The sequence below is a fragment of the Desmodus rotundus genome, chromosome 13 (genome assembly GCF_022682495.2).
Source record: "Desmodus rotundus isolate HL8 chromosome 13, HLdesRot8A.1, whole genome shotgun sequence".
NCBI classification, from domain to species: domain Eukaryota; kingdom Metazoa; phylum Chordata; class Mammalia; order Chiroptera; family Phyllostomidae; genus Desmodus; species Desmodus rotundus.
The window spans coordinates 66300519-66325593 of NC_071399.1; the positions used below are offsets into that span (position 1 = coordinate 66300519).

Sequence of the window (25075 nt, forward strand, 5' to 3'; positions counted from 1 at the left end):
AGTTGCAAATGTAACAGATTTTGCAGAGACTTGTGCTGGTAATTACCACACTTCTCTGGTTATATGTGCTCCCAAAAATGTCCACTTTAGATGAGGATCTGCATTTAGGACCTAGACTTAGGAAGCAGATTAACTCTTTCATCCATGTATTTGGAGGCACTCTTGTGTTAAGGGATCAAGGGACTTAACCAAGTTGAACTTCAGGTGTCATAATAATGTGTACATTGTGGCATGATTAAGTAGTGTTTGAAGTACCTAGTTCAGAGTACTAACTGGCACCTAGCAGATAGTACTTCCTTTCCTTGCCTTCCCTTTATCCGTCTTCAGAATGGTAATAACAGATGCCAAGACAGTTGGCTTTTTTGTTTGTTTGTTTTTCAACTACAGTTGATATTCAATATTATTTTATATTAGTTCCAAGTGTACAATGTAGTGGCTAGACATTTATATAATTTATAAAGTGATCCTTTTAATAAGTCTAGTACACACCTGGCACCATCCATAGTTATTACGTATTACCAACTATATTCATTATGCTGTACTTTGCATTCCTGAGACTAGTCTGTACCTACCAGTTTGTAGTTCAATCCCTTCACCTTTATCAGCATTTCCCAAACCCCCTTCCATCTGGCAACCAACAGTCTGTTCTCTGCATGTTTAACTCTGTTTCTTTTTGATTGTTCGTTTATACTGTTCCTCAGATTCCACATAGATAGGTGGCTTTTGATGGAGACCTGTCACCCAGATGGTCCTACCCTTGTGCAAGTCAGTTTCGAGCTCTGCGTCAGCTTTCTCCTGCACAGTTGTAATTTCTGAGATCCCTCTCCTATACATTCCGCATTTGTCATCTCTACTTATTCTGGTCTGTGTTCAAGAGTTATACAGAGTAATAAACAGGCAGATTGTGTGGTCTCCCTCCACCCACAACCTTGTATAACAACATTGTCCTGCATCTAGACAATTTTAATACTCAAAAATAGCAGCTATTTTTTTGTAGCTCTGATTCCGTTAAGGGACGTTTGTTATTTGCATTCTCTGTGCTATTTTTTGATATATATTTTATCTCAATCTTCACAGCCTGAAAAACCATTTTCAGGAATTTCATTTCATGCTGGCTAGCTTGGCATCCCAAGAGAACTCAGCACTATTACTTTTACTACGACTTTCTTAAAATAGTGATAAATTATTGGCCTATTATTTAGCATTGTTACTTAAAAAATAGAAATTATTTGCCTCATATTTTAATATGATTCACCGAATCTGTCATCTTCCATAAGAGATCTCCACAGTCACTATAGTTCAAAGGAGACATATCACATATTTATCATCAAATCTTATTCCATTGGATCAAGTTTGTACATTAGTTATTTCTAATCATACCAAATAATTATTTGAAATGCTGCAAGGATATTAAATAAAAATTTAACAATTAAAATGAAAAAGTAAATATATTAAGGACATTTCAAAAAATTTAATTAATACGATACAATAAAAAAATAAATAGTATTCAGGTGACTTAAAATACAGGGTGAGGCAAACGTACATGGACAGTTGTGAGCACATGAACCACAGAGTTCATCTTGTGTTATTATTTATTAATTATTGCATTATTTTCCATATAGACAACTGTAAACCGTGTTTGTGCCAAAACTTGGAAAGTGCTGGAGAGGTTATAAATTTACTAAAGTCACATGACAGATTGTTGTGGAAGTTAATACCTTAATTTAGGCCTGTTCCTTCAAATATCAGACTTTTTCATTTATTATGTCATTCTCTTAAAAATAGCATTGTTATTGAAATCAGGGATTAACAAAGTGTAGCTATCATCTCTTGATCTCTTTTTGAATCTAAAAATCTAGCAAAGGAAAACAAAACAATTCTGTTTGTAAATGTGCACAGGTGGGCCTCACTTTGTAACTGGCTGGCAAGCAGGCTTCCGAGTGCAGATTACGCGCATCCTCACTGTTAGAAACACGAAACTGTAACCCCCAGGGGGAAGGGAAAACATAGTTTGCTGTAAACCATGCATCACAGTTAGCAACACTAACACAGTCTATTTGGTTTTCCTTATACTACAAAGTTCTAAACATCTATTTACATGTCAACATTGATTCACGTTCCAACTACTCAGGTAGGTGTGTGGACTAAAACTTATTTTAGATCATACTCAAGAAGATATAGACAGTGATACAGGGACACCCTGAAGGTTAATGGATTGACCACGGTTAGAAAATCGTTAAAGGGTATACAGCCATCAGGGTAACTGTCATCTTAACTTCTTTATAAAGCAATTTAGAAAACCATAAACACAATGCCCAGACAGCAATTTTAAGATAATAGAATTTCTTAAAATGCTATCTAATCAATGTGAAATTTCATTTTAAGTACCTTGAAATGAGTAGAAATGCATGTCTAGGTTAACTTATAAAAAGCCACATGTCAACATTGTTTTTATTCTTTTAAAAATTCTATAAATATGAATTACATTCTTTTAAGCCCTAGGATAGTAAGCAGATTGGTTTAAATATATATAAACATTTTCACATGGTTTTAAAAGTAAATAGGCAGCCAAACAATATTGAAATATTTTTTAAAATATGTATTTTTAGTTAATATTTTGCTTCAGTGATAGTTTGGTTTTATTTTAAAATACATGCTTTGTATTTGAATATTTGTTTAAAAAGAATTTCAATTTTTCTTAAAAATTAGCAACCATAATTTTTATTTTTAACTGCAATTGTACAATCATAAACAGAATCTTATAAACAGAGCTTTATCATATTATTTTAAGTCACTCCTTAATTTTTAAAAGTTCATAATTGACTATTTTATGAAGGTAGCAAGACATGGTTCTCATTTCCCTTCCCACCCATTCCTAGTGTAACTGTATAAACATTTGCCTTAGCTTTATTTCTTGGTTCACTTTGTCCTCACTTTATTTTTCAATAGAGGTTTATATTTAAAGCTTATTAAAATTGTAATAAATATTACAGTTGGTTGCCATGTGTTTTTAAATGTGCACATAACTAAGTGCAGTTAAAGAAGTGAATTTCAGAAACACACAGAAATAAAGCATTTATATCTTATCTCCTTTACTCTAAACCTGAAATCTTCTCAGAATTTAGGAATAATTTAGAATGCATGAATCAAAACTGAATAGAAAACCTTGTAGGCAGTACCAAAGAGAGTCACTATTGCCTTTAATATACATTGTTATTAAATAACCATTTTAAAGATTTAGAAACCAAGATTCAGAGTGAGGAACTTAGTAATAGTAAGTATGTATAATTATGATTGTGCCCAGACACTGTCCTAGGCATAGTACATGCACTGAATAATTTATTCATGTGCAAAGCAAAAGAGCCATCCATTAGCAAAACCCAAGTTGGAAAATAAGCTTGTTAATACAAAGCATATTCTCTGTACATTAAAAACCATGCTGATCTTTTTCCTCTATATGAGAGAAATATTTAATAAGGAAAAGAATTTTCTTATTAAAAAAGGATAAAAATTGTATTAGGAATCAGAAAATGTGAATTCTTAACTATATTTTCCACTCAGATGATGAGAATCATGGGCTACTCATGAATCTGATATATAAACATAAACATAACTATAAATACATATGTGTAAATATGTGTATGTGTTTGTGACAGAGAGAGAAAGATGGGGGAGATTTTTCTAGGAACTGTCTATTAGGTGAATTTTTATTTTATTTTTTTTGTATAGAGGTCAGAATATCAATTAAAAAATTTCCAGGCCACAATCTGAGTAGAGTAATCTATACAAACAGGCTCTCAATTAATTGATTAATGTTCTTCGAATCCTTGATTGCACTTTTCTTCAGCGCTCTGACTTAAGGCCCGGAACAGTCAGAGCCTCAGAACTAACAGCACGCTCTGTAGTTCACTTCTCTGTTCACAGAGCTTCCTTCCCCTGGTGGGATCAAGTGCTCACCAACATTAAGTTGTTTTTGTTCTCGATATATTTATTTCACTAAAAATTTTATTAATATTATATAAATAAATTAGCTATTATGAAATAATATGAACATCCAGTGAAATGAGTGCAAGATAAAGAAATATTATAGCAATGGAGATTAAGTTGAATGTTTAGGGAAATCTTGATGAAGTTGCTAAAATTTCTGTTGAGGTTGATTTGAGCAATTATAGGAAAATTAGAGATATATTTGAAAAATCACTAAGGATTCTCTACTAGGACTCCAGAAAACAAAATCTAGAATTTATAGTGAATGTGTTATTTTTTTGGGGGGGGGTGGGTACAGGATTTGGAACTGGCAGAGCTCCAGGTACATTCAAAGTAGGCCAGTGTCCTGCCTGTTACGTGTTTCAAGGTAAAATAAATATTTTAAGGTATGTATTTATATATTTAACCTATCCACTATGATTACTTTGGATGAATGATTATATCATACCAATAAAAACATTATTTATGTTCAAATAAATCTTTAGATTAAGCAAATTTTCTTCTTCCACCATTAACTCAAATAATTTAAATGCATTTATCACATCTTTGAACGTTTTTGTACACATACTTTATATTCTGAAATGCAATTTTAGTATCAAAAACTTTAGTATGGTTTTTAATAAGTCCTTACTAACTGTAAACATTTATAAAATAACGTCCCCTGACCCATAATACAAACACTAACATTACTATAATGTCAGGTCACGGAAATGGAAACCTTGGAAAGGTTCCGCACCACTGGGTTCAGGCATTGTGGGAACGCGCGCAGTCGTCCGCACAAGCTCACACAAGCAGAAGTGCCAGATCCATAACAGGCTACTGGAATCTTTTAGGCTAATGACTGCCATAGCCTCCCGGCCCAACATGACCTTCTCATGTGTGTTTAATTGTTTTGTTCTAAATTATTATTGCATTGCTCTGAAAATGAAGAGAAGTTTTAAATTGGAATTAATACATCTGAAACCTTCATTTTTGTATGAATACAGCAATGTTCATATTACAGTAATTTAATTGAAAAAAGCAAATCCCTAATAGATTATTTAAATGTTATCTAAGTATATAGAGACATAATTGCTTTCAGAAATGTAATATGAAACAAAGATTTCAAATGCTAAAAGAACAGTTTCTATCATTTTTATATGCAAATGCTTTTGGAAATTACCTCACCGATACACTGCAAGACCTTGACCACGTTTTTAATTAGATTATCTTTTGAAAATTCTATTTCAATAAAAGTGGATGATTCATGGCATAAACCATCAAATTAAATTTTTTTACATCTTCTTCAATACTACTAAAGAATTTTAATTATCAGTCTAGGTTTCCAGATTTTTGTTCTCTGCATTTATTTCTTCTGTTAAGAATCAGCATATGCTTTGAAGAGTTTAGGTTCACAGTTTCAACTCCTGATTACTTTGGCATATATTTATGGAGGATCAACCATGTGTGAGGCACTTGGAAGCTGACATCAGCATGGATGACATAGGCGTCTGTCACCAAGGAACTTTCCAGTTTTGTACTGCACCATCCTTTTCGGTTTTATACTGCACGGTCCTTGTTTTCTCTGAAACTAATCTAACTCTGAGAGCAACAGAAACAACCCACAGATCTTCAGGTGCTGATTCAGTGTTTTCTCGCTTTGCAATTAATGACCATCCTATTTATAAGTAATTTAGAAAGTGTCTTTTCATTGATAAGAGACAGATATTAATGGAATCTTGCCAGTTTATTATGCAGCCAGTCACCCCAGGTAACCCAAATGATTTTATCTGGGCCAGCATATGTGTGTGTGTGTATATACATATATATGTGTATATATATATATATATGTTTTTTAGTATTTTAAATTTAAGGACAATTCTTACATCCATTTGCTCCTTAAGATTCTTTGTTTTCTAGAAGTTGGCTATTCCAACAAATGTTTTTGGAACAAACTTACATCTTTTTCAGGACATACATTCATTTATGGGTTACTGCCATAAAATGAAATTGCATTGTCATTTTAACTTCCCATTTTGATTAGTGGCATTTTATAACTTCTATCGCTTTCTAAATGAACCCAAGGGCTACTACTAATGGAAATTAGTACACACTATACATCACCGAAATAAACTCCCCCAATACACAAAATAAATTCAAAGAAATATTAATTAATGTAATAAATTAATTACATTTTAATTCAAGGAAATTAAATGTAATGTTTTATAAATTTACTTACAACCAAATATAATTGAAAAATAAGCTATAGCAGCAAAATTAATGTGCCAAAAATAAATATGAATCATGTGTGCATAATAAAAAGATTTTCTTCTTATTTTAGCCTTCACTGCCGTGTATTTTTATATTTGCATGTGAATTATTTACATCTTAGAAAAGCTCTGGTTTTTAAGTTCTCACAATTTTTCACCGTTTATTACAGAAAATATTCTGAGGCAAGGGTTTGTTTGGCATCCACTCCATTTGTGAACAAATAAAAAGCGTAGATAAGGCTATGGAATCATATAATGGATTGTGTATCCCTGTGAATGAAATAGCCTAAAATCTTTTACTCCTTTTAAACTTTACTTTTAAAAAAAGGTGTTAAAAAGTATCTTGACTACAGCTCACACAGGGGCTTCAGTTCCCCACGGCCCCTGGTCCACTGGCCCCAGCTGCTCTAGTCTGTCGCAAGTACAAATCATATAGGTCCTGGAAAACCGCCCGGTTGTACTCCTAGTTGTACTCAGTCGGTCTCATCATTCCATCGACAGTGACTGCTGCATTCACTGCAGAGACGTATGGCGAATGTCACAGGCATCGTAATTCAAACTGTCCCACGTGCCCTGTAAACATTTGCCACGAGCGCTGTGTCTCCCACAAGTGTACTATGTATATATTTGGTTAAATAAACCATTGCATTCTCTCTTGCCTCCTCTCCAGTGTTCAGATGACACATTGCCAAGCAAGAATTCTGGATTTTGGAGTTTTCATTTTAAAGAAGAGCCTTATATGTTTGTAAGAGTATTCATTGGCACTTAGAAGAAAATCTGTTGTTAGACATTGATTTACACTGAAAATTTAAATTGACTTAATCCAGTCTTTCAGTCACACAATCCTGAGCAGGAGAGTCACTCTCCTTCTTAAAATTGTACACTGGGTTCCTTTTTCTTTTGGGATATATCCCAAAATGCCTAGCAAGACTTATGTGGCCTCCATGTATCTCTGAACTACTTCTTCACTTTTACGAAACACCTTCTGCTGGCCTCCTCCTCGTCTCTAAACCTCAGCCCTCTGGATCCCGTTTGTTTATTTAAACACATCACGCTGCCTCCGACTTCTGGGCCTTCGGGCATGCTAGTACCAACGCTTGGAACACTCTTTCCCTGGCTGCCTTCCATTTTTTACCCCAGTCTTTCATCCAAAGCCACCTTCCAAGGGTTTCTCTGCTACATGCTCTTGAAACACTGCATTTCCTTCCCACATCCTCACTGCTAGTAAGAGCCTGGTATCTGTTTGCATCTAGTTTATGTTTCCCATACAAGAATATTTATTGTTCGATGCCAAAGTAATTACAATGCCTGGAGCATAAGAGGTGCTTAATACATGTCTGTGGAGCTGAGGTAAAGTTAAAGATAAGTTTATCAGATATTGTGCATATTAGTATAACTATATGCACATTTTTGACTTAGGGTTTGTTTCATTTGTTCTGGTTTTGGCTTTAGTTTAGTTTACTTTCCACTAATGGTGCTGCTGTCTGTGATCCCTGTCTCTTCATAATTAAAATGCCTAAAATAAGTTACCCTTGACTCAAAGTCTTGCATGCACACCAATATTTCTCAGTCTTTGTTCCCTTATCACACTGTTAGTAAGTCTTTTCAGACGTTCCTTTTTCCCTGATCGCCTGCGCCCGGTGACATTTGAAAACCACATGCAAACTGCACAGCTGTTTAGGTACTGCCTATAACCATTACAACATCAAACACGTTCTACCCCACTAATAAATTTTCATCCCTTGGGACAATAGTGTCCCTGTTGAGAACGCATCATATATCTTTTTTATTCTTTCTATCTATAATGTTTTATCTAAAGAATAAAAGAATGAAAAGAGAGAGAAATGTCCAACTGAGCACTCTTTGATGACCTGCTTCAGCTGCTCTTTGCAGCATCTTGGCCTGCTTGCGGCTCAGTCTCAGAGTTTGGGTCTGTTCAGAGGCTTTGCACAAAAAGAGCGTCCTCATTTATGATTGTTGCATCGCTCTCCTGGCTATTGGGTACTTTACTGAGTGTTAACAAAACATTAATTTGTATGGAGATATTGGAGTCACATGTACTGTCATTTTAGGTGTTCATATTTTATATTTACTATAGTTATAATTTTACTCATGTCAGTTTCCAAATGAAATGTTTTATGTGTTTCCAGCTGGAATTCGTTTTCTTGATCTAATCACTTTTAAAGCTGTATCAGAATGGAAGCTTTGATGTCACTAGTGGCATGCGGATCTGTTCAGTCTCCATGGGCAGCTTGAAAAATAACTCTCCACGGGCCAACATCTCAGGTGCAGGGAAAACCGTGGTCTTACATGAGCAGCTGTGGAAGCAATGGGATTGCAGCCCCATTTCTTGTTTTCTCCGGCTTTTACTAGTCCACAGAGTGATTAGAAACAAACAGCAGGGATTTCCTGGAAACATTTTACAATGCCTCTAGGGACCGCAGCCTTGTTAAATCTACCTGCAGTGGCAGTTGTCATTTAAATACAATGTCACTGTCTTTTACCTTACAGAAGGTGGATGGCTTGTAAAGGCCACCATCCAGGGAGCATCAATGAAGAGGGCGAACCTGAAAGATACTTCCCATTTGTCTTTGTTGTTCCTTTTGCTCAGCAGACAGTCACAAACTGCCCAGCCAGTGTAGTCCAGAGCAGGTCAATTTATGTGGTTTAACTAAGGGCTCATGCTTGTACCAGTCATTAGTCCTTGCCCTCAGGTAATCATCCAATCTCACATTGGCTTTAAAAATACACAGGCATTAGTTACAGAAAAATTGAGAGAAGTTTCTAAATGGTCTCGATTTCCCTCCTGCGCGCGAAACCTCGAGTATTGTGATATCTCATTTTGCTACTACCATGGCCTCTTTACTGTGGGCCTGTGGGTGCAATCGCAGGCCACGTTTTGACATTAACCCTCGCACTTACTGTGTGGGTAGACAGTGTGTTGAAGTGTTTCCCTTCAACTGTACTTGAACAAAATAATAAAAAAAAAGTTTAAAAAATAAAGTAAAATAAATAAATAATAAAAAGGAAAAAAAAAAAGATGAATGCTTCCCTTCATTATTTCTCACACGGCCGAACAGTAGGTGTTCTTATCGTTCTGTTTTTATAAGTGAGGAGACGGATTAAGAAAAAAGACCTATGTGATAGTGAACAGCCAGGAAAAATAGATCCCAGGTTCAAGTCTGTGGGTATACATACAGAACCCACAGGCACACAGGATCCTCCACCGAACTGCTTCTTGCTCAACATTATAAAGCAAAGCCCACTGCCTTTCCCCCCATCACAGGAATTCCAACTTCAGCCACCGTTTCAAATTCAAATTCAAGCCCTTTTCCTGCCCAAGTCTCTGACGGAATATAGTTCACAATGATATATTAATTGTAGGAACTTATATGATTAATTTATAAAATAATGGCTTATCAATATTCTATGTATTGCTATTTAATTTTTCAAGATTTCTTTTTGCCCTGAATAAATCAAAATGTTCTAGAGGGAGGGAGTTTTCTGATACTCTAGTACTTTTTTTTCAAATAAAGTTTCACGCAAATCATAAATTTGGAAAAAAAAATCCTTTAATTTATTCAAAGCTGGGAAACATTTGGAGTTACCATACACAGCAAATAAATAAATAAGTAAGTAAGTAAGTAAGTAAATAAATAACAGCTTACTCTACTCTTTTGCTTGATTTCTGCAGCACAGTTAATTAAGAGTCTGTATTTTAATTACAATTCTGCCCTTTGTTACTCCGTATAATTGGTTATTTCTCTGATTTAACCTACCTGTTGCTATACTCTTATTTACCAATACATGTACAAACACTTGAAATTCTTTGCACAAATTATAGAATCACTTGAAAAGCTCCTAATGATTATAAATCAAATCTGAAGGGCAAAGATACAAACATGAGAAGTTACTAAAGAGTCTCCAGCAGCAGCTAAATAGTTGTTGACCTAGTAAACGAAGTGGTCTTTAGCTCCCATGTACACAAAATTATCACTGCATTTGTCTCTCAGAATTTGCATATTCGTTTCTCCATATGTATATAAAGGCAGGGCAACATGCTAAGTAGACAGTGGCATGAAAATTATGACTCTTTCTAAAGGAATAATAGTGACCTTTCAGTAGAAATGATGGGAAAGCAGACTTTAAAAACGTTTATGGCAGTCTAAATTCCAAACAATCTTTACATTGAAAGATGGTTGTCACCTTTGGCAAATAATTTAACCTTGTCAACTCTTGGTTTCTCATTTGTAAATTTAGTGAAAATATACCCTACCTGTGTATCATTTAGTTTTCTTAATTTTTTTAAAAAAGATTTTATTTTACTTACTTTTAGAGAGAGGGGAAAAGAGTGAAAAAGAGAAGGAGAGAAACATCCATCGGGTGCATGCTCCAACGTAGGGACCTGGCAGGCAACCCAGGCATGCGCCCTGACTGGGAATCAAACCAATGACCTTTTGGTTCACAGGCCGCTGCTCAGTCCACTGAGCCACACCAGCCAGGGCAAGATTTTACATCCCTAATCATTGTTACAAGAAATGTTAGCACTATTAGAGTCATTATTGCTATTCTTTCAAAGTAGCTTTTGATGAGTTATCATGAAGAAACAAGGTATAAGACTACAAATTATTCACCTAAAATGTTCACAGTTAATCATGTTACCTGGTGATACACATTCTTTCATTTTCTACTTTTGTCATTGATTAGCATCTTAAGAAGAAATTCTAATTAAATTACTTATTGCAGTAAAAATTCTTGACGTTGAGAGTTTACAACTTCCTTAAACAAATGTAATACAGAAATTGAGTTATAAGCTTTGTCTCTGAGCTCTTTGTTGTTTATTGGGTAGGTATTTTATTTTGTGATTGGCTTAAATAAGCATGATTCTTACTAAAAAGCAATCAAAAGGGAGAGGAATAGGACTGCTCTCATGCTTTGTAACAAATAGTTTTCACCTTATGTATATGTAGCCACTTTAAAATAATATCACTAATTATGTAGATATAAAGTAACAGTTTTGCATTTCATTTATAAGAAAATAAAAAAGTACTAGCTCTGATGGTACTAATTGTGAGAGCTTAGACTATATTTATTAATGGAAATTATTTTATTTATTTTATTTTTAGGAAGCTCAGGATGGTCTTTTGAATCAACAGCCACAGGTCAGTCAGTGTGTGACAATGACTGGCTCCCTCAAGGGCACAGCATTAATTCGGTAGTATTGCACGTTTCTCAGAAAGGTCACCCCACAGGGTCAACCGCAGGGTCGATAAAATGCAATTTAAAGGAAAAATAATCACTATTTTTGTATGTTACAAAAAAATCATAGGAAGAATAAATAGTATTTATTTTCTATAAAATAAATATTGATCTTAACTACTATGTTAATGAGAATAAAGGTTCAAAGTGGTTGTATAGCCATTTCTAACCTTCTACCATTTTTTTTTACATTTGCTAATAATTGGGTAATTTGTTAAGTGAACAATTTGCTAATAAGTGGCAGACTCAGGGTTTTGAAGAGAGGCCTCACTCTTTTCCTCAGAGTACACGTTCCCAGGAAGGGTAAAGGACTAGCAAAATGGGCACAACTCAGTTTAGGAAAATTCTCAGAAACAGTGTGTCAAATTTTTAATTATAACTTCTAACCTTAAATCTATGGAGACTGAAAATAATGGAATGGAGCTTTTTAAAAAGGTTTTTCAGAACAAAATGCCTGGGTCCTAACTGTGCCCTAAGAAAGACATGTAGATTTCCCACATAACATAGGAGCAGATACAGTTTGGGCAACTCAACATAAACTACAGTGGCCCCATGAGACATAAGGTTACTTTGAGTTACTCTTATGTAGCAATCACAAGCTCACACATAAGCTGGGCTTTGCTTATATGGTCAAACTAAAGAATATGCTTAATTCAATGTCAGAAATACTAGGAAAGTAATAGATAACAACACCCATGTTATTGTCTCAGAGCTTTTTGAGGTAGGGATTTTTTCATTTTCCAACATTGAAAAATGTTAAGTAGCATACCTTAAAATTTTGCTTAATTGATATCTATTTCCTTATTTTTTTATTTTTGTTTCATTTATTCTTCTGTTCCCTTTGTTTCATAGTAATTTTTTCTTCCATAATTTTTTCCAAAAATATATTTTCTGGGGCCGTTCTCCTTCATAATTTCTACATATTCTCAGACTTTGTATCTACTCTAAACTCAGTTATCACTCTGTGCAGAATTCTACCAATTTTGTGCATCTAGCATTGACATCCTATTAGTTCTATACTTGAATGTCCAGTTACCTATCGTACATCCACAACTATTTATTCTAATGGCTTCTAGGACTTTAGTATCTAGCATGTGTACAACAAATGCATTTTGAATTAAATAATACATATACAAACTCAAAGCCATGCACATTTTTGCCAATTATTCATTAATTGGGTCACTTAGTTCTCGTCCATATCCACCGATACCATCTACTGGTATTTCAAAGCCTAGCTGTGAAATGAGGTTGCAAAGAGCCCTGGACTCTTGACCTTCCATACCTCTTGTTTTGTGCTGTAAGATTATTCTCTTTTAGATCATCACTTTTCCTAACTCCCAGTTCCTATATGTTAGGTCTAGAGGATAAAGCTCAAAATTCATTGTTCTGAATTTGGAGTTTGCATTGTGGAATTAAGTTTTGTTCTTTTCTGTCTGGAAAACTCGTGCTTTTCTTTCTCCTTAATGATTTGTTTCTTTATCTACACTTCTCAATGAGTTATCAAAATCCCAAACCTCTCTTCCAAAGGCCACCTCCTTTAGGAAGGATTTTCCACACTTGGATCCACATACACTGTTCTCTTTTCCTAATGATTTCTTCCTTTAAAACACTATGATAGGCTGCCTTCTTTTACAACTACTGTGTACTTTATAGCCTGACTCAATAAGTTTGCCTTAGGGTTTTTTTTCTTTTTTGTTGCACATGCCTGAAGCTCACTGCCTTCATCCCCATACCTTTGTTCCACTTCACTGGTATAATCTTTGCTTTGTAATAATTCAATAAACTACTTAAATTGTCCTGTGCTCCATCCATAATCTGTTTCTGTAAATTGATCTGTCTCAGCACTCTTCTTCAGTTTTTACTGATGAATAGGGACCATATGTGGACATGCCTCGTGGAAAAGTTCTTTTCTACTTTTCAAAAATATTTAAGTACAGATGTGCAGCGTTGATATCTGTTCAGCATGCAAGTAAAAGTAGGAGGGTCATAGTAGCTTGAAACTGAAAGTAAATACGTAGGTAAACATTAAAACAAAAATGTGTGTGCATTTTTGTGTGTGTGTGGTACGGTTTTGAATCAATTGCTTCACTAGTAATGCAATGCTCCCCAATCTAATTCAGTATGTTATTGTTCTAGAAACCACTGTCTAAAAGTTGTTATACTATGGAAACTCAATAATTAATAACAATAAATACAGTCACTATACATTTTTATAGTACTATCATATTTTCAAAGCACTTTCTCAGCTATTATCTCATTTCAGCCTCACAGTAACCCTGTGGTTATGTATGTGGCACACGCAGAAGCACGTTCATGGGAACTACCTGCATTGTTTTGCATCCTGCTGTTAATATGCTCCATTATAAACATATTATGTAATAAAATATGTTGCCTCTGGTAGTTCTAGGGAAAAAATATGGACATTTAAAAAGGTAAGTTTCCATTGAAAACAATTGGTTCAATAAACAGGTGTTCTCAACTGCGGTAATTATGCTTTGAAATGTACTTTACTAAGGGAAACACAATGCATGTGTCCAGTCATTAATACATGCTGTCCTTATGAATTATTCTTGCACTTGTGCATCTTCAAAGACTAAAGTTTGATTTTAATGTGTATTAATGAACCCCATCTTCTAAGGGAATCCAGAACCATTACAGGTTACAAAAAAAAAAAAAAAAGACATACAGCCCTCTGGTGTTCAAAAGCTACAGACCCCTCCACCCCACCCGGGGCAAATGCACTGGAGCATGGTGGAACTCGTCCCCTCCCCCACCCTCTTTAATGCGGGGACACTGCTGACAGTACTGAGGTTAGGGGCGCATATTGTTTAAAGGACAAGAATTGTACGTCGGCAGTGGAAACTGAACTGTTCTCACATCACCAGGAAAAGTGCGCTGACTACATGGCAGCTTAGAAACTGCCTTCATGGGGGAAAATGTTCCGATAAATCAATTTCCGGCAGGAAAAAAAGGGAAAAATTAATTTGCTGTGTACGTATTTAAACAGCTGACTGAAGAGTTTATTATGCTTGATTGCAGGCCTCCAGCAACAGTTACTGCTTCCTTTTCCTCCTCTCCCTCTCTCCCAATGAATTCCCTTTGACAGAGCCTACAGCTATCCTCTCAGAAATCATATAAAACCTGACATTGCTAAAAAATTAACCTCCAAAAGGTGTCTTCGGGTGTTGCCTTTCAAATCAAATTTTCATAGACAACTATGAGCTGAGAGCTCATTCTTTATAATCTGATCATTAAACCAAATTCACAAGCTTTCCCTGGTCTGCAGAGGGAGCTATTGACCAGACAGTGCTACTGCTTGAGAAAAAGCAGGACACAGTTGTGAGTTTCCCTGAATGTTTTTCTTTCTTTCTTCTCTTTTTTTTAGAAGACTATGTCTCAAAACATGTACTCACGAACTATAGAAATGATCCCTGAAAGTATAGTCTTATATGATCTCACCTTTAACTGGAACATAATCAACAGAAGAAAAAAGCACACAAAATATAACCAGAGACATTGAAGTTAAGAACAATCTAACAACAGCCAGAGGGGAGGGGGAAGGGACAGTGGAGAGAGGGGTTTTCAGGAACTACTATAAAGGACACATGGACAAAACCAAGCGGGAGGGTGGAAGCAGGGGAGGAAGGTGGGTTTGGCTGTGGGGGAGGCGTAAAAGGGGTGGGGAGAAAATGCAGACAACTGTAATTGAACAACAATAAAATAATTTTTAAAAATGTACCAAGTATTATCTTTTCAGTGAAAAGAAAACTACCTTCTGACAATTAAAAACAGCTCCAAATTTGATGAGCTTTTATCTATTTTGGTTACAGAACTGGACCACATAAAACCTACAGTAAAAAAAAAAATACAGACATATGCTAGTGAAAAGTAATTGAAACACATAGACTATGTAATATAAGACATAATAGCATAGAATTAGACTGTATGTATCATTCTTTTCTAAATGGGAATTTAGAATGTGGCACACTAGATTATTTAACATTTATTATTAAAATAGTACTTTTTTCTGATAAAATATGTATTTTTTGTATCAAATAGTCCATTATCACAATATATCAGGCAGGTTGCATAAGAAAAATTAAGTACGGGATAGATGAATATAGAACTGTCTAATTTTAAAGTTGAAAGGAACTTTGGTAATAATCCAAATAAGATTTGATAGATTTTCAGTCAGAAGAGACTTCAGTGATCATTCATTCATTCTTTCAATGAATACAAATGTAACTCACGTGAATGGTTACACTTAGTTGGCATTAGGATTAAAGAATCAGACAAGCCATCTCTTGCTCTCCAGAAGTTTACAGTTACGGTACATAGCAAAGGCTTTAAAACAATGAAAAGGCTACGGAAAGAGAGAAGAAAGCTCTAACCATAATTACTGTGGTAGATCAGAAAAGGCAATTTAAAAAGGTACTTAAGCCAAACACTTAAGGTCACCTAGGAAAATTTCATCATTTTACAGAAGTGGAAACTGAGCTAGCACAATATCACAGCTAATAGTTGTCAAAATCAGGGTCAGAAAAGAACTCTCCTTGTTTTATTTCCAGAATTTTTTCTGCAAAAATTAAAAAGAAATTTCAAGGTGAAGTATATATTAGGACCTGTGCAGAATGGAATTAACGAGTATACTGTGTATAATCTACCCAGATGCTACAATGTAGGCAAGACATTTGTCCTCAACTATGAACCTCATGAATAGTCTCAGGAATCTCGTGGCCTTGGTCCTGAGATATATTGCACTGAGGTTTTAAAAATGATCAAGACTTACTTAAAAGTTTTAGGAAATTTCTCTATCCAAATTCAAATAGTTTTCCACTGCCGGTGCGTCTGTTGACAAAGCTAGAATAACAGAACACTGAATTCCTGTCATTATGAAACTCAGAGTGTGCTGCAAAATGACACCTGGTGCAGCGCGCTGTCAAAGCACCTGTGCTTTTGTGTGTCGTTGCTATAGGATTGGAAAAAAAATACCGTATCTGTTTTTCTCCTGATTGCTTTAACTTTTTTATGTGATAAGCTATAGAAACTACTTAAAGGTAGATGCTTTACATCTGAAAATTACTCTAATATCTGTCTTGATATCTCAGAGGGAAAATAAACTTAATCACTATCATCACCACTGGGAAAATAAACCCACATATTCTATCCTCATTCAGATTAGACTTTTTTAGAGGGGAACAAGAATAAGGAAAAAGAAAACATGCATTATATGTGAAAATATGTTGCTGTGAAATACTGAAAATCTGATAATAATATGTATCCAAATTTTGTATTAAAGTCACATTATTTCAAATATTGGTCAGTATCTTTATCTCTAACCTCCAAATAAAGGTCCATTATATTTAGTTTTATTAAAAATATGATATATTTCAAAATAAAAGAGTTTGCACTGACAGGGGTGGGGAGGAGGGAAGAAGGGTGCTGCCACGTGCTTAAACCTGAGCAATATATGATGCCCGTGGAAAATTAATTTCAGAAAAGCCACCATCCTCATTTCAGCCATGAAGCACTGGGCTACTGAATTTCTATTTAAAACTGTATACATCAGTGTGTAAATCAATGACAAACCGACGTGATGGTGCCCACGCGATGGAAAGGTGTATTTGGTATAAGCCTCCATACGGCAAGCAGTTATTTTGTTAATCTTCGACTCACCTTCTAAGTTATAAATTTGAATGAGACATGAGTTAAACTTCAAGGACACTTAAAAGGATGCTTTTATTATTAATGCGTAACCGATTAGAATTGCAGGGAAAAAAACAATTTCTTGATCATAATATATAAATTATTGAAAAAATATAGAAAAACTTAATTTGGGCAGATTGGAAACCTAGTATTTGGTCATGAAGACCTTTACATAATTCTCATTTCTCATCTCTAATAGAACACTCAAAAGAAGTTCTGAAATGAAATAATACAATTACATTCAGTCTGTGGCTATTGATGAAATATTGATTAAAGATTATGTAGTAAGTATTAATTAAGGAAAATAATCTTAGATTTTATTTCTATTTTCTGAGCTATTTGGTTATACTCCCAAGGTCGCCAATGCAATGGAGTATTGTCCACACAAACCCATTCTGAATAGTAACCACCTATTTACACATTGTATTTCAATTTGATGTAAACTATCACATAACATTTTACACAACTATCCTTAGTTAGAGTATAACAATCTAACTTAGATATTAGAGACGTTTCAGTTACCATTACTTTTTGCTGTAAAATATTCCAGTTGACCCTTGAAAAACGCAGGTTTGAACTGTGTGAGTCCACTTATAGTTGGGTATTTTTCAATAAATGTAGTTGGCCCTCTGTATTTCCAGGCTTCAACCAACTGCAAATCGAATATTACTTTTGATTCACACTTGATAATCCAGTGGATGCAGAGGATCTACCATGTGATTCACCTGTGCTATTTTATTTAAGGGACTTGAGCATCTGTGGCCTTTCTTGCTGGGGGGTGATGGTCCTGGAACCAGTCCTCTGTGATGCCAAAGCATGACTATAGTTTTTCAGAGTCAAAAGTTATACAAGGATTTTAGCCTGTGGTGCTCATCAGCCTACATTCTTCAAGGGCCAACTATCATTACATTATTCAGAGATGGACTAAAAAAACACTTATGTACAATTCTTATCAAACAGAGTAGTACTGTATACTAATCTTTCACTAGACTGTTATCAACATGGTACCATAGTGGGCACAGTGGTGACATGAACAAGAAATGAATTTTTTGAGAAATGTCCAAAGATACCTATAATTCAGGGGAAAATATGAAACAATTAATGCAACGTGAGTGGTACAATGTGACACAAAATATCGAGTTTTCTGTGGTCGACTTACTTCAGGCTTAGAGCAGATTCGGGGCACTGCTTTTTCAAGTGCATTTATCTAGATAGCAAAAGGCACGAATTCTAATGTGGGTTCCACCATTGACCATGCCGTTTGTCAAAATATGTTACAAATGGTGGTATTTAGATATTGCTAATAAATACTGAGATAAAATTATTAAATAGTAATAATTTGTTGTATTAAATTATCATTTGAAACTAAAAATTTCAAGATATTTCTCAAGATTACTTTTTATGGACAATTTTCCAATTGTTTTTATATCCAAATGCACGAGAATTGATCAGCTGTTTTCCTAATAACAACATTGTTTTGGCATGCTTTATAATTTTCCAAATTATATATCAAAAGTGTCAATTGTGGCCTCCTAAACAGACATCTGTAGTACATTCACATGACAAATGACAAATATTTTATTAGGACGGTCTGGTTAACTAGTCCTAGTATCAGCACTAGGAGGTGGAAGTGGCGGGCAGGACCTTCAGCTGCCATCTGTATGGTACTTCTGCACGGCCTAGGGCAGAGTTCCAGTTAGCAGTTTCAGACGAGAGAGCAGAACACAGTGCTGTCTCCAGCCACACATTACCTCATAAATATTGTGAAATATAGAAGTTAAAAAGAAATGAAGATGGACGTTACAAGTGGCATTTAGCAGGCTTGTTAGTAAGAGAATAAATAGGACACTCCCATAGGGACATCCCAGCTGAGAAATCTAACTTACGTCCTGGCCTCAAAATGATTTCATACCAAAATATTCTAAAATGCAAAAAAATCACCTATGGGTAACATTGCAACTTAAAGCTGAAAGGGCCTCATCTGAATTTCTGTAAAGGATGTCTGTAACAAAATCTTATATATAATGTGATTTCGAGAAATGCATTTCCGAAGGGCAAACACCTTGCTAATAGCAGCTGTGCACAGCACCGGCCGAAGGGGCTGTCAGATGATCGGCACGAACCCAAATATCAGAAAACAACTGTGTGGATTCCAGGCAAGTTAATTTATAAGGTCAGTTAAAGGAAAGACATTATCACGCAACTGAAGTTGCATTTACTCCTCAGGAGGGTATTTTGGTTTATATTGATTGCATCAGGGACACCCTCAGGTGAGAGCAGGCATTCATTGTGGCTGTTCTCACATAAATGCACCGAAAGGTTAAAAAATAAGGCCCATATAGGGCAAGACACCATTGTAAAAGTTGTGACTGCTCTATGTTGACTAATTAGTTTAAATAAATATTATAGAAGATATTTGAGTGAAAGTAAAGAGACAAGTATATATTATATCAAGGATTTTAGGTACTTCTCTATTTTAAAATCTCTTCTCACTCATCTTTGCATATCCAGAAATTTGGACAATATTGACCTGCGGTTAGTCAATAAATATTTGCTGAACCAAATATGTGAGCATTTCTTAAAAATATGATTTATCACTTATAAAAATATTTAATCACTAATTGTGTTTTATTGACACCAATTTAAAACTGGCAATCAAAATATATATTAGTTCTGATTACTGCCACTAAATCTGAGACTTAAGTTCTATAAAATAATCCCTTTTTAATATAGATTCTTCCAGCAATTGATTCAATGAAATCTGGGTCTAATTTTGAAATACCATATCCCAAAGGCTGAGATATTTAAAGGTAAATCTCAGTAACAATGGTTACCATGATATGGCTGTACCTTGAGCACAGACAACACAACCATGCTTTCTCCCTCAGTAGCTCCTAGGTACACTAACTAGTAAGTTGATAGTAATTTGCTATGTGAGAAATACATTTTACACATATTATTCTATAAGCACACTGTAAGAGAAGTTTTGAAACCAGCTTTGGATACTGTCCAGTTAATAGGTGATTATCTGGCCATCCAAATCTACTCCTCTAGTCTCTGCTTCATGATACAGTGGCTGAACTCTGCAAACTGCACTTCTTTTCTGCCAGCTGGCTCCCTGCTAAGTTCTGCCAATACGTGGTGCTTAGCTGACTGGAAGGGAGGAGATGACGTCTTTCTCAATAACTGCTACCAGTCTCGTGCTTGTGGAAATGCTCCAGGGAAGATACGACCCATACCTCGGAGGAGAGAGGGCTTTTGTCCACTCCTGACAGTAGTGCCCAAGCAGTGGTAAGTTATCCAAGTTGTGGCAATTGGTTCCAACTGCAGTTTCTTCCAGATTCTAGCTTTTCACACTTGCAGACCCGTCATGCCTCAGACGACGCACTACTTTAGAATCCAACTCCCCAAGGACCCTGGTCTAAGCTACTGGGGTTTGGATTCTATCTCTATGGAACTTGACACATAAATTCTTAAGAGATGAGCACTTTGCCACATGGTCCCATCTCCTCAACACCTGATCCTAGAAAGACGGGTACCTCCTCCCAGGTTCTGAGAACCCTCTTCCCACTGCTTTTCCAGCCTTAAGAATGACCACTGTTGCCAGCAGCCGCTACTTCAATGTCCTTCAGCATTCCCACTTGCCACTTTAGTCTCTCAACATCCGTGTAACCTTTTGCCTATATTAAAAACTCCCTGTTTCTAACAGGACTGCCATAGTTTGTTTTCTTCTCTGGATCCTGACTAACACAGGTACATTTTTAAAGTTTTAGCTCCCTAAAATTCTTTTATTGATAAAATGATCACACTGTAAATACAAAAATATGTAAGTTTTAATGTCCCTGAGTTTGAATACGAGATTACATGCTGTTCACATTTTAGTTTAATTATGATGTGATTATATTGGTTATTATATTGCTATGGCTGTTTCAATATTTTAGAAGTGATTAAATAATCAATAATATAATTTGCATCTGAGAATATTAAAAAGCAATTAGAACATAATTTTCTTTGCATTATTATTGTATTTATCATGGCTCAGAAAACATGAACATGATGAATAAACACAATAGATTTAGTTTGTTATCCATCTTGAATTTTAAAAAATGTTATTACATTAAAAATTATATAAATTTATGAATTAATGTTTGTGTGGTGCAGAAAATTAAAAAGCAGAACATTAGGCACTGATTAAAATTCACTCATAATTAGAATTATGCTACAGGTGATATGTGAATCTAGTGGATTTTTAAAAAGTAATTTTTCTGAGACTATAGCACTGAAAAAAAGAAGAAATGATTTTCATTTGTACTAAATTAACGATCACTGATATATCATTTATGTTACAACTCAATATTTCAGTAATCATTGATGTGCTTTTCCAATAACCGCAATCTTTGTCATAAAAATATAACTCAAATGTTAATCAGTGCTTTTTCTTTGCGCAACCACGTATTTTAGAAAACACACAAGGTAACCATCTTATAATAATTTCCATATTCATATCAATGCCAGGAAAATAAATAGTCTATAGCTTTTAATTCTCTAAACTGTAAAGAAGAAGACATACTCCTCATTCATTCGCTGGGTCTTCCACAATACGCATCTTCGTTTATGTCTACACACACCAGCATTCTCACTGGGGAATGCAGTCAGCTCGCTAACGGCACGATTGGATTGCCGCGGGAAGGTGTATTGATTTGCGTTCTACTATGTAAGTCTACTTCCGTGCAGTCGAATGTTTGCCACCACATTTTTTGACCTTTAATTTGTAGACCGAATGATCTACTGTAAGCTCCAGCGCTGACTTTGAAGGAGAAACTCTACTAGTGGTCCAGGTACTTAGGGCCTGCCTGGAGAAGAGCTGCCAGTTGCTCTGGATCTAGCAGTGGATGTCAGGGATTCCAATGACTCATAGGCTAAAAACAAAGTTATAATAAGAAAATACACAAGACTAGATGCTAGGTTTGGTCTTGGATTGTTTGGTAACTGTGACCGTGTCAAAACTTCTGTCAAAACCATATGATCTTACATTTCCACTTATGGATATATACCTGAAGTAACTGAAAGCAGAGACTCAAGCAAATATGTATATACCAATGTATTATACACGGCAACATTCTTCAAATAGGCAAAACGTGTAAGAAACTCAATGTCCAAATGTGGTATAAACATATTGGAATATTATTCAGCTTCGAAAAGGAATGGAATTCTGATGCATCCAACAATATGTATGACCCTAGAAAACATTACGTGAAGTGAAAAAGGCCGGATGCAAAAGGACGAGTATTGTATGATTCCACTCAAATAAGACACCTAAGTAGTCAAGATCAGAGGGGCAGACAATAGAATGATGGTTGCCAGGGTCTGTGTGGAGGGAAGGAGGGAAGCTATTGTTAAATAGAAACAGAATTTCAGCTCAGGAAAACGAAAAATTATGGAAATGGGTGATGGTGATGGCTCTATGACACTGTGAATATACTTAATGCCACTGAGTTGCTCATTTAAAAACTGTTAAAAAGGTAAACTTTATAGTACGTATATTTTGCCACAGTGAAAAAAAACATCCTAGACATTATCAAATGTTTCCTGGGAGTGAGCAGAGGGAACAAAATCATCCATGATTGAGAAACACCGCTTTAAAACATGGTCTGTACTGCCGTTTTCTTTCATTTTTAAGCAAGTAACTTTGTATTAATATTTCACATGGTGCTAGTGCTATTTCTTTCACATTTTAAACTCCTATAAAGAAAACATTTTCTTCTTTTTTACTTATTACTTTTCAAGCCTATTTTTGATGAGAAACAATTTCCATCTCAAACCGTCTTTAATAGTACAAGAGCAAAGACTGCCTAATGACTAGCAAACATATGGCAAGTCACTACTATGCACACTGGCTAGATGGCAGGTTTGGAATAATGAGTGGAATGGTGGTCCCCCAGAATACAGGTCAGTGTCCTAGTTACGAGAACCTGTGAATGTTAACTTATTACTAAGAAAGGGTCTTTGCAGATGTAATTAAATTAATTTAAGAATCTTTACATGAGGTCTTCCCGGCTTACCCAGGTGGGCCCTAACTACAGTGACAGGCGCCCTTAGAAGAGACACACAGAGGAGGGAAAGGCAGAGAGAAGAAGGCAGTGTGAAGACAGAGGCCAAGATCAGAGCAGATAACCTTTGCAACTCAAGGACTGGCACCAAGAGCCTTCTGAGAGAATGTGGCCCTATCCACAGCTTGGTTTAGACTTCTGACCTCAGAATCCCAAGAGGGTGTTAGGTTGATACTTTTCAAGTAATGCTGCTCTGCAGTGTGTTTATTTTTTACCTAACAATAAAAGTATCATATAGCATTGCCTATAACCATTCTAAACATGTTCATTTAGAGACCTCAGAAATATGCAGAGCAAGGCTTCTCTCCCTGTTCTGTGCTGTCAGGGTTGTTTGTGATACAAGGAGCTAGTTAACTTAGCATAGCAGACCCTGGCATCTGTATTGCAGGCACTAACCAAAGCACTCCTTCTGGGGTGAAAGAACACTATTTGCAATGCAATATTTAGGCTGCGTGCAAAGGCCTGTGAAGTAAATCAATTTAGTCTGCTTTCGTGATCTGACTCCATTCTCTTGGCAGATGTTTAACATAATGAGACAGAAACCTAGAAGAGGTCCCGTGGAAAAGACCAGTGTCATCCTTCCCCTTCTGTCATTCATTTTACAAGGCTTCTTGGGACATGACTGTGATTAAAATGAGTAATAGCCACTGATCGAACATGAGGTTCTAAGCTCTTCACAAAGTTATGAAAAAGATGAGCTGGAATGCAGGATTCTGAACACATTACTCACAATTTCTTAGTTTTTTCACTCCAAGCTCTGGAAAGAACACAAGAATTTCCAGTAAATAATTACAGTTGAGGGGGGGAAAAGGGGGAAGAACATTCAAAGGCCAGCTTGCAAATACGGGTTGATTAATCTGAAATTCAACAAAGGAAACGAATTAAGTGTTCCTTGTAAGTCGGGACGTGGCTTTCTAAAGCAAACTTATTAGTTCTTTCAAACATGTGCTGAATTGGCAAATGTGCTGCCTACCTCAACAATGAAGGTGTTTTCTTACATAGGGCAACATTCTTAGTCGTTTATAAAAAAGTAGAAAAACACGTGTAAAGGAAAATAATTCTCAAACACTGATAGATTATTTTCTATTATTTCCCATGCTTTGAAATCCTTTTTTCTATTAAATCTACTGTATACATATTTCTTTTCCATTTCATAGGCATGAAAAATTATATTAGACCCCCCTATTCTCTCAAATTACACAGTTTAAATTTTTCATGTATTTTTTTATTTAAGTTAGTTTTGCCTGGAATGAATAAACATGCACCCTAGGTATATAGAAGCACAAATTAAAGATAGGTCCATGCCATAACTTGCACCGGAATAACACATTTGTTTGAAAACTTTAGACAGGTTAAAACGAGCAGCATCAGACTCCAGCGCTCGGATGTTTCTGGATAGAACTGAGCTCTACGCTTTGTCTTAGCTCCGACTTTTATATGATGGCTACTGCGAGCAGTAGCCTGATGTATGCACCTACATCTGCCTGTATCTAAATGTATCTGTATGTGTGTGTGTGCTCCACGCATACACATGTGTGCGTAAGAAGTATTTTTACATTTTGTTAATACTCAGGCCACCCAATACTTGAGATTAATTCAGCAGAATTTAAGAAACTAAAATTTCTAAAGACTGTGATTGTCTCATTGCTTGATTTGACTATTTATTTATGTTCTGAATAAAACTGCATTCTTTTAGGGACAGGTTTAGATGGCTCCATCAACTACTGAGTGTGCTATTGCTTTTTGTTTTATTATTGTTATTTG

General features: G+C 35.5%; 1 protein-coding gene and 1 pseudogene across 5 annotated transcripts in view; both read right to left on the reverse strand.

Annotated features, from left to right (window-relative positions):
• Positions 1-25075, reverse strand: part of PCDH9 (protocadherin 9) — an 859618-nt gene that overhangs the window by 346862 nt on the left and 487681 nt on the right. The window lies entirely within an intron of this gene.
• LOC112313916 (small nucleolar RNA U3) lies at positions 14790-14942 on the reverse strand (annotated as a pseudogene).